Raw genomic sequence first — 17,414 nt, forward strand, 5'->3', positions numbered from 1 at the left:
GAGATAACATTTGAAAGCTTTACAGCTTGGAAAGCTGTTAGCAAGCTGGTGTCCCCTTCATCATTTTTAATTTTACTTTTACTGCCCTTCATTTGCTTTGACGGGTTGATGTTGCCATGGTGCAGTTGAAATTCTCATAAAAGTGCTGTTACCCTTTCAAGATGGCTATTTTTTCCTAGGGTTTATACCACATTTTATAGTTGTGTCAGAAGGTTTACTTGGTTTATGAATTCTCCAGGCTCTGAGACTGCTCTAAAAACTCTGGGTTGCAGTTCAGCTTTTGCTTTTTAGATTGTGAGATTTAACAACCACTACATCTATGTGTTATATCCCTACATAATTAGAAAACTCATTTGAAATGTATTTTTTGGTTAATAAGGGTAAATAGAATTTTGGCTTGTCCTGTACGGCTTTGATCTGTAGTTTCTTTAACAAAAAATAAGGCATCTTTTCTGACTAAAGCTATGAGGTTCCTTTTTTATACTAATCCCCCAACTTTTAAATTATTTATCTCATGTGGGAAAATAATTTTAAAAGGTCTTTCTACTCCCTATGAAATAACATACCCAGTGTTCACGGAGATACTCTTGTGCTTGCAGTGGAAGTTGATTCATGTCAGATGTGAATTGGTCCCGTGGTGCTTTTTGCAATCACGATTAATTTCCCCTTTGCTTGCTCTGTAGCAATTCAGGTTAAGAATCTAATGGTGTTGTGAGTTAAACTGTTTGCAAGATGTTTTTTAAAAAGACCGTACACATTTTGATAAACTTGAAAGCCTGTTAATCATTAAGAACTGCGCTAAATTACCCCTACTCAGTGTGAACAATAGACCAGTTTCACAAACGGAGTGAAATTTTAGGGTGGGCAAAGATGGAAAAGGCAAGAAGAAACTTTTCTAGACTTTGCATTAAAGCCTTGATAAATTGTTTAGGAAAGATGGAAGGGCAATTGGTGAGATTCGTTCATGAATTACCATTTTTTTATTGTTTTGGAAGAAAAAGTTAAGTGCACTGTAGTTGGCTTTCATAGAAATACTAGTGCTAAAGGAAGGAAGGAAAGTTTCAGATACAACTCTATTGAATTGATATTTATTGCCTTCAGCACAATTAGAAGCAAAAATCAGAAGCTCTGATTTTGCTGTCTCTTCTGAAAAACCCTCCTAAACAGTGTCATTAAAGGCAACACAATCTAATCTAGAGATGAATGCAAGTTGCACCTGGACATAATTTTTAGATAAAGTTTTTGACCTGATGAAACCTGATTTGGTCTAATTTCAGGCACTAACATCAAATTAAATGAGCAAGCACTATTTATATGTCAAATAATAGTTAACAACCAGACTGACCAAAAATTGGCATCTCACTCCTACAGGTAATATCAAGTTCATCAGTTCTTGTAAGTACCTTGTTGGAACGCTGTGTTGAAGAGCAACAATTAGATATAATTTAATGACATTTGTTGGAAAACTAAAAAACTCAGATAACTACACCTCAGGAGACCTACACTGTACAATGTGTAGTCCAGCTCTAACAGAAAAAACAGCTATTATTAGTGCCTTTCAGCGCCTTGCTTTAATTTCTTCCACTTACCTATTTTACACTATAGCATACTTACCAGTACTGGCATACACATATTGTATTTGTATGTAGTACAAGGAGTGTTTCCTCACATACGACTGTGTTACAACCTCTAAGCAATGGGAGAACTCAGCTGGGTTTTTTTTCTGTATTTATTGCACACTGAAGTAATTTCCCTGAAATTTGAATTATACATTTAAAACTTTGGAACTTAAAAGAAAGCTTGTATTTGGAAGAAAACCCCAAAATCTTAGAAAATTACATCTAGGTATATGAGTCATCCAGCTATAGATTTGATAAGGTCATCTGATTAAGGAACTTCTATTTACTCCCATTTGCACTTGTAATTTAGGAAGGAGTGAAAGGGAAGTGAAAAACAAATGTACTTGATTCAAAGGTATTATTACAGCACTAAGTAATTTTTTTTTCCTCACAACTTAATAGGTTTATTCCCATAACCCTTGTTAGTATCCCCTGCAACTCTATATTGTTATTTTATTTTAGCTGAATGACAGTTTAAATGTAGTTGAAATAATGATCTGTCTTTAAAACTGGTATCATTTTGGTTTGGTCTCTTGTTAAATACTTTCCTCCTTAATTGCCTTTTCATTCAATCAGGAGACTTACAATGGCAACCACAGCACAGCTGAAAAACAACTCATTGTATCAGTCAGAGACTCTCATAATGGAGCACCTTAATAAGAGCAACTTCTGTACTTCTTGAAGGCACAAGATAAATTAGGTTCAAAGTCCATTATTTGAACAAGAGTATCTGACTTATGGCAAATCTATCTGAAAGTGTATTGTAGAATTGTATTTTATCTTTAAGAAATGTGTTTTCTAAAAGTAAGATATTTACTTCTGTTGAAGTAAAGGATTTAAACAGAAGAATTTCTCTCTAATGTTTGTTGACTCATACTAGAATGATGAGATAGAATAGAGCCATACATCAAACAGCCAATGTAAAAAACTTAGTGTTGCATTTTATTTCAGGAGGGAAGGCTAAGCACAAAATGCCCAATGGTTTTGCCAGAAGCATACTCTCTCTTCCTTATTTACCAAGCTATACAGACACTGAAGAAGGTGACAGCACTCTTAAGCTTTTACTATAGCTGGAATTTATGGATGTGCACATTTACTTTTTCTTTCACAAAGAGCACACAATGGCAGTGCTGGAGACTGCATTTCTCTAGTTCTGTAGAAGAGCTATAATGTAAAGGGAGGTAAGGCAGGTGTTTGGTGGTTTGTTTTGTTTTGTTTTGTTTTTTTCTGTAGATGCCCTAGAAGGTTGTCCTCTTTGTCAAGTGAAGAACTGAGAATGGGTGAAAAGAGAACTCTGCCTTTCTTTCCAGGCCTGTTTTTTGGGAGATTTCCTTGCTGTGTAGTACCAACCAAAAAGTACCACACAGAGTATTCACTCTGGTGGCCACTTTCTGAGGAGTTTTTTGGATGCCTGTCAGGCATCAGCAGACAACCTCTGGGTTTTAGTATGACCTGGAAGGGATTCAGACTTATAGTTAAACATCTGGGAAATGCTATAATACACTGAAATTTCCTGTACAAGTTCCTTTGGTTTTGGCTCAAATAACACAGGTTCAATCTTCTCGTGTAAACACTTGCATTTCATCTTTACCAGAACTGCCAATATCCTTTCTTGATATTTCTTGATTCACAAATAGGACACAGATAAGATTTAAGTCAGTCAATTACTCTTTATACAAAGTTCCTTAAGGTATAAATGGAAAGAAAACCTACTGTGATTTTTGATCCCATCTTACCAACCCCTTCATTCAATTGCCTCAGTGTCCATGGTTGGCATTTTGAACTTCTACTTGTGGGAGTAGGGCTATTTTGCTTAGAATGAATAGATGATTTGAGACAAAAGAAGGCATTCTGTAGACTGAATGCCATGCCAGTGGGATAAAGTGGAGACTTAAGAACAAAAGCAAGGTGAGTCAGTAAACCTTGTCAGCAAATGGGTCAACTAGAAGTAGGATTTCACAGCCATCATACTGTTAACAGGAGTTCAAGTGGTGCAGTTTCTACTTGTCACAGATACAGAGGGTCTGTCTAAATAGATGGAGACAATAGACCATTTAAATCCTTCTGGTAAAGCAGCTTCGATTCAGAGTAGTGGATATGTAATGTTATAGGCACTTACAGTGATTACTGGAAAATTTGCAATAGAAATTATGTATGTGGAAGCAGAGAGTGGGAAAACTGAGGAAAACCTTACAGCTGCTTCTCCAAGCCCTTAAAGGTCCATAGCTATTAGATGCATGCCTTTTGTCTTTTTCTCTCTTGAATAAGGAAATAAAGTCCAGCTTGTTCCTAAATACTGGGCCAGATGCTGTACTGCTGTCACACCTGCAACACTGCTCTATTTCCTTTGAGTTGCAGACACAGACTCCTCACATCAGGATCTGTAAGTGAAATTAGTAGGGCTGTGCATCCATGTATAAGTCTTGCTGTTGTTGCAAGACATCTGACATTTAAAACTTAAACATATGAAGCCACTTTGGGAACAGACTTCCTGAGTTGTGACTTTTGATTTGCGTTACTACTCCCTTTAGTATTTCTCTATGCTTTGAGTGCCCTCCCTGGTCAATCTGTCTGGGTTCTGTGTGCTTTCCATTGATTCAGTATGGCAATGCCCAGCTATCACATCTCCTCTTGACTGTTGGTGCTTCAAGTATTATATTTGCCATATTTATGATACAGACCTCATCTTATGCTTTAACAGCATTCTGTCAACCTCATCCATATTAACTAAATGTCTCAGTATTGTAAATGGCAAGATTAAGATCACAGTAACAGCCAAACATAGCATCAGCTCTGCTAGGTCTAGCCTTGTTTTATGTGCACATGGATGCTAATGTAGTAGGCCTCTGATCTGAAGGTTTATATGCTGCAAATAATAATGCTAAATTTGCTTGTTTGCCCAGAATATATGCTTCTCTGGGCTGGGACAGTGTTAGAGATTTTTGAGTTGATGAGAAGTACAAGTGTTTATTTTGCATGTTTTTGGTAGGCTGCTATAAACGAAGAGTAGGTTAGTCCAAACAGCAAATACAAAGAAATTGTCCTATTCTATTTTTGAATCCACTTTTGTTACATTTCTGAATCATGGGATAGTAATTTTGTTCTCAGATTTTCCTCTCCAGCTTCTATTGTATTTTGAAGTGTCTGGTTTTATATCCAAGGTTTCTCAGGATTGGAGTTTGGGGATCCTGGGAGTGTGTTTCAGGTGAAGATCTTTTTCTTGGAGGAAATTTATCATTAATAGCTGGGTGGATTCCGGTGCAGCTGAAGTGTCTGATACCAAGGTAAATGACATTGCTTAAAAATGATGGCCATGAAATGCAAGTACATTGCAAATCACTCAGCTGCAGAGTCTTGGAATAAGAGCACTGCAGAGCTGATGTATGGACTGATGTTGCCATTTAATGTGGTTTCCCAGCAAACCTTTCATAAAATTCATGACTGTAGCTGACCTCTGTTACTGTGTTCCTCTTAGGGAAAAAAAAAAAGGCTATAACCCAGCTCTCTACAGCAGTGCACTGAATAGTGATGTGTGATGTGAAGCAAGGTGAGGGGAATCATGTTCACTTCACCACAGACACTAGAGGTAAGCCTGTAGTCAAACAGTTGATTAAATGTCACAGCATATTCGACAGTCTTCTGGGCTGACAAGGCTCTATTCTGACCAGCTTCAAACTAGGAGACTGATTCAAATAACATTTTCTACTGGCTTAAACCGCATTTTCTACCAGTTTTACTCCATTGCCAGTGTTTCTTTACACCTATAAAGGTAAAAGCAGAACCAGCCATCAGCAGTGGGAAACATACAACTTCTTTATGTTATTATTTCTACAAAATACAAGACAAGACACTGCTTATAGTATGTCGCTTTTGCGTTAGATATAGTTATTCGGCTTCTGGTTTATGCGTGGCTATGAGTGCTGATGTTTCCTGAAATCAGCAGTTCTGGCCTGTCCTATAAAATCTTCGCTTCTTGTGTAAAAACTGGTGTACTATTTTTTTTACTTCCACTATAGCTCACAGTCAAGGGACAGTTTGCTGATGTGTGTTAATAAATGCAACAGCAAGCTGAATCTGAGGCAAAAGGACTGGCTAACGTGGTGATGCCTGAGCCACCTCCAGAGAGGGCAGAACACAGTGCAGATGGTGAAAAATGTAATAGTAGAGGTGCTTAGGTACCATGAAAATGCAAAAGGAGGCAAATAGTATCTAGTCAGACAGATGGCATATTTAAAAGTGAGGGGAGATGCTGAAGAAGCACTTGTTTTCTTCTTTCCTCTGTGTAAAATGGTTTATCAAAATCTACCTCTCATTTCTACTTCCCTGTTTTTCAACTTCTCACCATCCTCAGAATACTTTAAATTATGAGAGCTGAGAAGGTATAGTCTTTCATATATGATTCCCATGTTCTGGGAAGTAGAAAATTGACAGTTACCAGTGCACGCTTTTGTCACTATCACCAACTAGGAATAATTTAGCCCTTCTGTTCCCTCAGATCAATTAATAAACAGATGTGTACATAATACTTTCATCCACATGTGAATCTCTACCTTCCTGGTGAAAGCTATTTGTGAATACGAATCAGTTGTGTGATACTGATACTCACACTATCACTAGGGCATGCCACATAGAATTTGTTTCTCCAGGACTGTGATGTATTAGTCCCTAAAGGTCTGCAGCACAGTTGAGAGCAATTGCTTTTTTCTCCCTAACTCCACCTTGTCTCTTCCAGTGCATGTGCATATAATGAGGAGGGTAAGACAGGAAGAAGATGTAGAAAAGATTATGTTCCCTTTGAGCATGTTCCCTTAGAGGAAAGGAATATCTCTTGTTCTAGTTCAGTGATGATGAGTTAATGACATAGGATTTGCCTACTGGACAATGGGCCTGAAGTTTTTTGTCAGATTAGCTCCCAAAGTTCTTCTCCCCAGTAGTGATTTGGCAATATGGCATGATAACTGCAAGTAAGAGCTTCCACAGTTCTATCCCATTTCTAGTCCAAACAAGCTGTATGTATAGTAATACGGTGCAATAGTGTAAAAAAATTTACAATATATATATATATTTTTTTTTATTCTGGCCCTGTCTGGGCTATATAGTCCCTGCCTGTTTTATTTACTCCATAGCTATTCTCGTTTTGTAGCTATTTCCTTTTGCTTGTAGTTCTAAGGTCAGTCAAAGGACAAGATGTTCCTTCCAGAGATGAGTTGTGAACATGAACAAGCAGACTGTGTAAATGCTTCTTTTCTTCTGTGTCATTCTGAAAACCTAGCATGGAGGAAAATAAAACCAAAAAAGTCTCCTTCAGCTCAAAATTTAGGTCCTCAGATTTTGAGGCTGACATTGTTCATTTGATGTCTCTCAGTAAATGACAACAAAATAGTTGCAAGGTGCTCCAATTCTATGTTCATATAAATTGTAATTCTGCAGGTTGAAACTGGGATTTTTTTGCAGTCATTAGAATGTATGAGACAGAATAATTTTTTTTTTCTATTTTGCTAGAATTTTTTCAAGAATTTAATTTCATTGTTTCTATTTTTAAAATGGTGTCTTGATTCATAAACAATGTTGCAGACCTTGCATCATGCTAGAATCGTCTATACTTTGCTAGGACATTAATACAAGTGTTACTTGCTACTATTCTAAATATTTGCTCTGTAAGATCAGAAGATTTTAATATCCAGACAGAAAAATTGATTAATAGAAACAGAAATAGTAGTACTACGGTCAGGTTCTCTTTCTTTCTTCTTCTGGACAATGTAAAAGTGCTGGTGGTGCTTAATGCCTTCATTCATAAGCAGTTACAATAAGTCTTTAATTATTTCTGGCATATGTCCTTTACATTCAAAGCCTGTAAATCTCAATGGACAAAGGGTAATATGTCTTAACAGGTTACACCTCCCAAAGGATTTGTTGATTGACATCAAAATTGTTTTCCCTCCCTCTCTTCTGAATGACAGAATGGCAGGTGTGAAGTGATGGCAGTGTGCTGTAATAATGTGTCAAAAGACCTTAAATCAAGACTAATGTGGCTTCAATGATAAGCTCCCAAACGTTTGTATGGCAGAAAATGGAACTGTAGGGCAGATTCATCTTGGGACTATTATATCTTTGCACTTCCTAAAAGCGCTTTTTAGTTAGGGTCCTTGGATGATTACAGGGCAGAGGTTTTAGAAGTATTTTTTCTTACAAAGTCATCAGGAGGAGAAAAACATTTCTATGCTCAGCACTGAAAGATGAAGAACTTACATCTAGTGGGTTGTTCACACAATGATCTTTTGTTATAAATGTAATCCAGAACCAGAAATAGATAAAAATATACTTGTTTCAGCAGCTACTGATGATCACTCCTTTGAACAAAAATTAACATTTAATGTTTGAAGAAACAGTAAAAAAGCAATTAGCATAAATAAGGGTGAATACACAGATTCATGCAAGTCACCTCTGATGTGCAGTTTGTAGAGAATTTCCTGACTATAGGAAAACTGAACTCACAGTCAGAAACATGATGTGTCATTAAATCTCCATTTTATTCTACAAGAGTGGGTCTTTGCATGTATAGATATAAAAATTTAACAAAATAGCACAGAAGCTGCTGAAGTCCATTCAAATTGTGGTACAAAAGGATGCTCAAATTCTGCATAAGAAGTACAGCAGTGGTCTGAATTCTGCCCTAAAGGGCAAACAGATGTTCTCTGGCTTTCCTAAGGTTTCAGATCAGGGCTTTCCTCTTCAGTTTCTTTATTTGAGGGTAATTGAGCAGAGTACCTGAGAGTATGGACTGCAGGTTTTTGTGTACAAAACTCAAAATGCTTTTGCATGTTGTTACATCTCTCAAGACAAGAAATTTTGCATTTATTATATAAGTTTAGCCAGAATGCTATGAATTTTAATGAGGAAAAAATGGCAGTCCTGTTGATTATTTCTCTTCTTTGGAAAGCAATTTCTGTGCATTAAAACTGTAGGGCATTTTAAGCTAATCATTATCCAGAGAACTTCATGCTGAAAATTTACAAAAACCCAGCAATTGGATTTTTTTACGTTGTGTATATTAGTAAAAGCTTTCCTGTACTTAAAAAAAAGTATATATATTATTTATATATATATAAACAAGCAGGAAAATTGTTTTATGATAGGTAAAAAATATAAATCCGGAAAACCACAGATTTTTTTCCTAGGTTTACTACTCAGCATTTACACAGGATTCTAACAATGGATGGAACACCACCACTGTTTCACAAAAGATGTGAGAGCCAATATTGAAATGTGCTGGCCAGCCCAATCTAGTTGGAACTGAATGAATGTTATAGTAACACTGTGTCAGTGTGGGGAGTGTATGAAGATTAAATGAGAAACTCTGAGTACAGACCCCAAACAAAGGGAAATTATTGCTTTGGCCTTGGACAACATTCACTATGGGTAAGACATGAACTATGTTGGTAGGGCAGGTGGGAGAAATTTACAATAATACCTTATGTGCCATTCCTGAGCTCTGAGAAAACAGAGGTTTTAGGTTATCAGGCTTCTCTAAATAAGTCAAACTAAGATGAAACAATTTAAGATCTGTGCTTAAAGCTTAATGCCACATTAATATGTGGCCTCTTGTTTCAGTCTCAATCTGCTCAGTGATAATTAGCTAAGACAAGAGGCACAGAAGGGCAGGTCTTTATGGAGCACTGCAAAGAATTTTGTGCTTCCCTGGAAAACAGCATTGTTCAGCTGTCTTGTTTCCTTGCAGGTTTGTATGTGTATCTTGTAATTAGTTTTCAGCAATATGATGACAGATACTGGAAAGAAAGAAGGACTTATATGATAGTACTACATTCTGGCTCAGAATTAAAAACACTTATTGCCCTGTGGTTTCTGGGAGTGCCCAGAAAAGAGCTCTGTTGCAACTCCTGTTGCAACTGCCTTCTTTGGTAGCTATTCCAAATGAAATACATATGAAAAAAATAGGATAGAAGGCAAGCCAACTCAGGCAACAAATGAAGAAAATAAAGTAACCAACCAAAAGGGAAGCCAATACAGTCTCTTTGAATTATAATTGTAGGTCAGTTTAAGAAAAAAATTACCCTCCTAAAATTACTGCTGACTGATCTCAAAGTAATGGTCATGGCATCTTTGGAAGAACCTGCCTTACCTACCTTTCAGTGCACAAGTAGGAGCTATTTCTGACAGAGGGGAGTCTAGGCATAGAAAGAGAAAAGAGCTGGTTCCAAATTTTATTTCACAAGTGAAATTGGATTTCTGGGAAGGGAGGAAAGGGTCTGTGGTTATGGACATAACACCGAAAGTGAAATTAAGCACAAGCTGTATGAAAAATTAAGACTTCCTAAATTATTGCATAAATCTGTTGGCTTGAAAGTATGAGTATGTGGAAGAACATTTCCTTTTCACCATGCAAACACTTAAACTGAAGAAAGGAGTTTAAAAACTTCAATTTCTTTCCTTTTCTTTCTTTAAAACTAAGTCCTCCTTATCAGGTTTGTGAATAGCAATAATAATTGAAAAAAAACCAAACCTGTTAATTATCGTTTGCCTTTCTTTTTCTTTAAGAAGCTTGTGTGTGTGTGTGTTTTGAGGGTGTGAGAGCTGGTTATTTTGTTTGATTGTCTATTTTTTCATATAAAATACTGCAAAAATATCTGCTATGGTGAAATCTCAACCCTCCACCCAAGCAATCTCTGCAGGAAATATTTTCATTGGAAAAGTTGGTAAAATACGACAATATTCTTAAGCCTCATTTTTCCTCTGCAGCTTTTCTTAACTCTCATGCAATAATCACTGAAGTGAGAAATGGACCCTTTTAATAAGGCTTTTAACTACACATCTTAATGAAACCTATACAAATGCTGTTCCTGCCACTGTGTTGGTTGCATGTGTGTTTATGTATACTATGAAAGCAAAAGAAATACTTTTCATACTTACAGATTTATTGTTCTATGGTAATTTCCAACATCACTACAATGTAAACAGACAGTTCTCTTTTTAAGAACTGCGGTTTACTGGCTTTCTTCTTTACATGACTAATGACCACCAGGAGGGGCTTCACAGTGGCTTGACTTGTTACTAGATCCAGAAAATATGTGGATTTGCCTATGAGGATAATGTTTGCATTTTAAGTTATGTTTAACTTTATTTTACTTTTTGTTTGTTTGGTTTTGTTTGGTTTTTGTTGTTGTTTTTTTTTTGTTTCTGTAAAGAAAACTTGTATCTCTGACCTCTGACACTGGCTAACCCGTGCTGTAGGGATGTGCAAATGGAAACTTCCTACATCCAGGTGTTAATTTAACAATAGTTAAATCCCTGCATGCTACTCTTGTCCCTGCTCTTTTCTAATTCTAGTGAATTTTGTGCTTTATAACATCAAGCTATTTCAAATATGAATAAATCTGTATGCAAACCCACCCTCTTCCCCACAAATACAAAACTGAATATGAATGTCAGAACCCGAGCACATGCCTACTTTCTGTATGAGAGCATTCTGCCTATCTGGAGAAGTGATTTGACTTCTCTGTATTGCATTAGACCACTGTCATTAACGACAGGGGTGTCATTTTGAAGTGATCTGTGAGGCAGTAGAAGCTTTGAAGTTGAAAGATAGAATAGACATGGATAAATTGTGCTCTGAGTATGCTGCTATTGCACCATTATTGCTGGCAATTATTTCACCAAGTGACACATCTGATAAAAAGTCATCCGCCTTGCTATGGAAAGAAACCACAGTTCACTGAAGCACATGGTAGATCTGTTGATTTTAAAGACTGACAAAAAGCTCATTAGTTTTGACCTGATCATTCTGCACTAATCTTGAACTCTTCTGCATTGTTTCCCTAGCTCCTTGCATTTTCAGTTGGTTTCCTGTTTCAATGTTCATCCATTTGCTCTCTCTTCTCCATACCACTTTCCCCAACACATCCCTTCCAAATGATGTTTTTCATATGCTTCCACTTTCTCTCACCCTTTTCTTAACTGTCTTGAGCAATGTTTATTTCTTTGTTGTTCTCATAAAGTGGGGCTTTTACAACTTTTTTTTTAATCTGCAGAGCATATGAAATCTAACTTCTTCAAGTAAGTAACAGCAGATTCTAGGTAATTAAATTTCAACTTTAGTTTTAAGTAAAATGTGGAATACAGACTTGTTCTTTCAGTTATGTCCCAGGGGCTGCATTCATAAGTGGATTTGTATTGTGGGGCTCCACCTTAAGTAAAGACTTTTAAATAAGGGGAAGCATATACAGCTACTGCCAAAATTCCCACAGGAGTTTATTTATATTGATTCCTCAGATGATGATATGTCTGTGATGGAGAAAAGGGAACAGGAGTATGCAAGCAGGGATTATTTAGATAAACTATGGGATCAAGAAAAAGGTAAATGAAACTACATTTTTAAGTGTGCAGGGTAAAAGGGTGAGATAGAGGGCCATAATTTATCATCAGATGTTTTTATATGACTAGCAAAAAAAAAGAAAATCCAGTGGATGTATAGCAAGAGAACAATTACATTGCTAGAGGATGAACCATAAGTACACTAGAAAGAACTTCCTTGTCACATTTAAGGATTCTGAGAAAATGGCTGCAAAGCACAAGTTTAGAGGGACAGAGGCATGGAAAGTATAGAGGTCTTATAGGGTTTAGAGTTTTTTGGTTTTTTTCTAAACTGAAGAACATTTTTTAGGACAGAAGCTGATGTTCTGTGCTTCAGTTATTGTATTTTCCTGAATAGGTGAGCTGCAAAAGAATGTGGCCTCAAGCCATCTACTTTACGAAAAGGTATTGCATCATGATACATTGAAACTGGTCTTCCATGAAGGGGTCATGGAGTATGTGGCATAGATTCATGCCACCTAAACTCAAGTGTCTCAGATAGCCAGTTACATTAGACTCCCTTCACAGACAATCAGGATTGATAATCATCCTCAAAAGGCAGTTTATGTTAAATAACAGCTGTTTGCTGGAATGAGAACAGTCCACATACTTCTTAAATATGCTAAAGGTACTATGAAATGAAACAATGGTAGAGTTAATGGAGAGCAACCACAGCTTTTGGACAGTGCAGTAGGCCTCTCTCCAGCAACATAAGCTTTACCAGGATTGTGTTACTTAGTCCGGAGGATTTGAATCTTTGAAGTTTTACAGACAGTATTATTTTTGATCTAAATTAATGCCCTCAATCTAATCCTTATAATTATGTTTTCCCAGCACTTATAACCACAGGTTATAAGTTCTACAGGTTATAAAGGACAGGTGATTTAATTGGCTGGAGAATCTCAGTCCCGCTAGGAATATGCCTCTAGGTCAGAGGTGTATTTAATGAGAGGACTGCTGGAGGATGATGAGCTGAGCCTGCAGCCTCCAGCAACACTGACTTGATGGCATGAGGCTCTCTGGAAAAGAAAATAAAATCCAGCTAGTAACTATGTAAATCATACTGTAGATACAGCTATTATCATAACTGAAAACACTTCTGCTGTTTGTTTTGGAGGGGGCCAGGCAGTTATATCAAAGTGCAGGCCATGTATAAACTCCCTGGTGGTTACTGTGTAGCACACCACAATGTTTGAAAGGGGAAATAGGCATAAAGCTTACATTCATTTATTCTAGGACTCATAACCTGTGCCAGCTAAGGTGGAAAAGATCCTGTTTTGCAGACAGCTTCTCTGTATTCTTCAGGGGTATCCTAGTGGTAGGAAATAGTAATACAAGTATTAAAACTAGCACATGCAACTAAGTTATCTGTCCCTTGAGAAAAATGCATTTCAAAATATGTATGTTGTGTTGTATCTGATGTCTAAGTAGAAGAATTTGCTGGGTAGCACTTGAATGAGTGAACTGTTTATAGTTTCTCAAGACTCAGAAGTTTCATATACAAAATATTATTTTACAAGTCTTTATTGTGGCTTGACCTGTAAACCTCTGTGGAGAGTCTAAGAAGACAGAGATGTTGGAAATAAGAGTTTCTTCTTCCAAGCAGGAAAAGAAAGTGGAAATTTCAGAAAATAATAATAAAAAGTGCTCTAGAGTGTTCATCTCTCTCCAGAACTTCCACTGGGACACTTTGAACTCACTCTCACTGTGATTGTAAGATCTTTTTGACAGAGACTGAAAGTGTCTGGTTACTGGACACTAGTGTCTAGTTGCTGGAAATAAATGGGAAAGTGAAACCAGGCAAAGTACACCCAGAGGCAGATGAAAAATTTTTGCATAATGGATGTTCTGAAAATATGTTATAGTAATATATGTGTGTTTTCAGGCCTGGGGCCCAGGAGAAGGTGAATGTCAAGTACATATAGCCAGAAATCATGCTTAGGACTTAGCTTAGCTGCAGAAACAGTACATCAAGTCCCCATGGATACCTAATTGACGTTTTCTCTTAACCAAGACTGCACAAAATCTTTGCTGATGAAATCAGCATGTTATTTCCCATTTTATTATGTTTGGATATTGTTTAGCTATTTGCCCCTTCTTTCCCCATTTTCTCTCACAGCTAAAGTTTAATGTCTATTTTGAAGGCTTAGGTCTTTGTACCAGCTTATGAAATAGCCAGGCACAGTGAACTCTCTGTATAAAAGACTAAAGATCACATTGAACCATTACAGAAAACAAAGAAAGTCTGAATATTAATTCAGAACAATTGAGTTCATAAAGGCCAGCATATAGCAGCACAGTTGCTTTTTAAGAATAAGCTCTGGCTTCAGAAATGGGGTTTCTCCTTAGAAAGCTATGAGACAGATGTGTGACAGAGGATAGACATGAAGTTATCGCTTTCTATATTTTCTTCTTTTGGTCCCTTGATGGGGATAGCAACAGGTTTCAGTTGCATGTCAGTCACAATGCTTGAAGAGGATGGGGAGGGAGGGAAAAGCCAGGATCAAAACCTGTATATTTTTATCAAATACTCACCATGAATGCACAACTCCCTTTCTTCCTATACACTGTCAGATTTTCTCACTTGATTTCACTTACATTTGTAATTTATCTATCTCCTTGGGATACAATTATATGATACATTCTTTCTGTTAGCAAATCCAGGCTAAGAAGATGCAGGACCAGGCCATGCAGCCTTTCCCCAGACTCTGCAGATATAGTTTATACACAAGAGAGCCAGCTTACAGCAAGCCAGGTAACAAGCAGACCTCACAAAGGGCTGTGGATGAGAAATCATGATGTTGAGTTGGGCCCAAAGCCTCTTTCCTTCTACCCACCCTATGCCCTGAGGAAGATGCACAGGTAAGTGCCTCACATCTCAGCTTGCTTAGGACAATTCTAGGACAGACTCCTGTCTAGGAGTAACTTCTCTCTTGCACTGAAGGACAAGAGAGGTCCCATTGAATATGAGTAGCAGGATTTACTCATGTTCTTTGTCTGCCTGCCACATAGCTTTTGAGGCAGCAACATGTCAAGCTTTCTGAGGCTATTCACCTACTTCCCTGCAAGTTATATTACAGCTGTTATATATATACTCAAAAGAATAATGTGGCAGGACCTGATGAAAAGTCCTTTATTTCAGTAGCAAGTTTATTTTATCTTTCTCCTCAACCCTTTTTTTAAAACCTGTTCAGGTCATAAAGTGTTTCCGTAGTCCTTGAAGACAAATACTGTGGCAGTCACAAAATATTTGAGTCTTTCACACTCCTCAGTTACCCTGCTAACCTGGCTCTTCATTACAGGATAGCTGCATGTCATAGTGCATGTCATCACTAAAGTCCTCCCAGTTACCCAGCCAAGAAAGCTATGCTGTTTAAGGGAGGCTCTCTTACTAAGTCCTTCCCCTGTGCCAGCTACCTTTCCAAAGGGGAAAAAAATTGTTTAGTCAAGTTACAGGTGTGGTAAACAGACATTTAGCTGAAAGATATATGTAGAGTTTTTTTTTTTTGTATATACAGAGAGGTATATATGTGTCTGTAAAAAAAAAACAACAAAACAAAACAAAATGACTAAATGACAAAATGTCTTTTAGATGTGTTTACAAAGAAGCAGAGTAGAGGTTCCAATGCCCTCTACCAAAACCCCTTTTGCTACAAAAAAAAATCAGTGCTGTGAGCCCCATAATGTGTTACACAGGAAGAGCAGTTGAAAGTATCCTCATGACAAGACTTAACTACATGACTAAGAAGAACCACGTTAGGTCTAGGTAACTCTAGGGCTTATAGTGCAGGTGGTGGGCTATCTATCTGTCACCTGCTACAATGCCCACTAATATCTTTTATATTGTTATTTTTATATTCTTCGTATTTAAAGAATTTTTCAATTATGTTCTTTATACTTAAGAGCTCAAGGCTGCAGGATTAAATTGATTTATGAATTTTTCAAAGAAGTTATGAAGTACATAGCTGCAGCTAGGCTATGCAAGTCAATATTGATTAAAAGCAGGGGGTTTATAGCTGCACTGCCAACCCATCTGACACATACCTATTCCTCTATCAGAGCCGCACATATCAATGCTACAGCCCACTATCAGCTTTTGTTCAACAAACATCCCACCACTAAACAAAACAACATAAATCTACAACCCTACAAAACAGCTCAATTTTAGCTACCGGAGTCTATTTTTCACCTCATATTTTTTTTGGTCTGTCTTTTTTTTTTTATTCATTTATTGAAAATACTGTCTCTCAGTCCATTCTGCTTGTATTCAGGGTATTGGGAAAGTGAACTGATTTTACATAAATCTTAGCTTTCCAAGTTATGTTGTTCCCTTAATGTGTAATATATAGGCCACCTGTGATGATCCCTGGTTTAGTGCCATCAACTAATTTCAACACATACACTGGCCACACCTGTTTAATTGCCATGTTTTGCCTTTAAACTGTAAGATCTAGGAAGGCAACAGAGTTCTTCCATGGTCTAGGAAAAAAAAAATACTGGTAACTTTTTGAAAGCAGTTCATTATGTCACAAAGTTTTCATCCCTACTTGTGTCATTAACTGAGTAGTATTCAATGCTGCTGGTGAAACTTGTGAGCTTGGCAAAGATGAAAGCTGGGATGGCCATAATGCATAATAACAGTTAATTGTTTAAGGACCCATGTAATAAGATCTTTGATTGCCTTTCCCTTACTACTTAGAAATGGGCCTGAACATTCTCTACCTTTGAAGTGAGAGAAGATTTACAGTCTTTCTTAAAGTAGCATTTTTTTCCCCAGGTGGGGAAACCAGGTGGGTTTGTGGTAAGTGAGGGACAACCAGAAAGAGGCTCATTTTGTGGAGTGTTGTATTGCTATAGAAATGTGGCAAATGTTTGACCTTGCCTTTGGGCTGTGAGGCAAAAGTTTGTTTCACAGTTCCCCTGCCCCTCAATGGCACTCCTTCAATGAACAAAGCTATGCTTATAAAATAATTTTCATATATTTTTCAATTAAAATTAGCAACAAAATTTATGTTTATCATCATATACAGCAAAAGGCAATTGCATCTTTATTAAATTATTGTTTAAGAATAGCAGGACTGCCTTATAGTCTAGAAAATATATGAGCAGCCTGTTCATTCGCTGCAACTGCTTGCTGACTACGGTATCATTTTGGTGGAACTGCATAGGGTGCTGCTCAATCTAGTCTTTGTACTATGAGTAACAGGGCTGTAGATACACAATAAAATAGCTTCACTTAGCTGTTCTATAGCCAGGTTTGATCTAAGTGTTTTTGACAGCAAGCTGTGCCATCTAGGAGTCAAGACCTAAGAAAAGTGTGTAGTGACATAAATGCGTAGATAAAAATATACATGTCCAAATGCACACACATATATTACTGGAAGATTGTTACCTCTTTCGTGGTATAGATCTTTGCTCAGGGAGCAG

The sequence above is a fragment of the Melopsittacus undulatus genome, unplaced genomic scaffold, assembly GCF_012275295.1.
Source record: "Melopsittacus undulatus isolate bMelUnd1 unplaced genomic scaffold, bMelUnd1.mat.Z mat_scaffold_166_arrow_ctg1, whole genome shotgun sequence".
Classification (NCBI taxonomy): domain Eukaryota; kingdom Metazoa; phylum Chordata; class Aves; order Psittaciformes; family Psittaculidae; genus Melopsittacus; species Melopsittacus undulatus.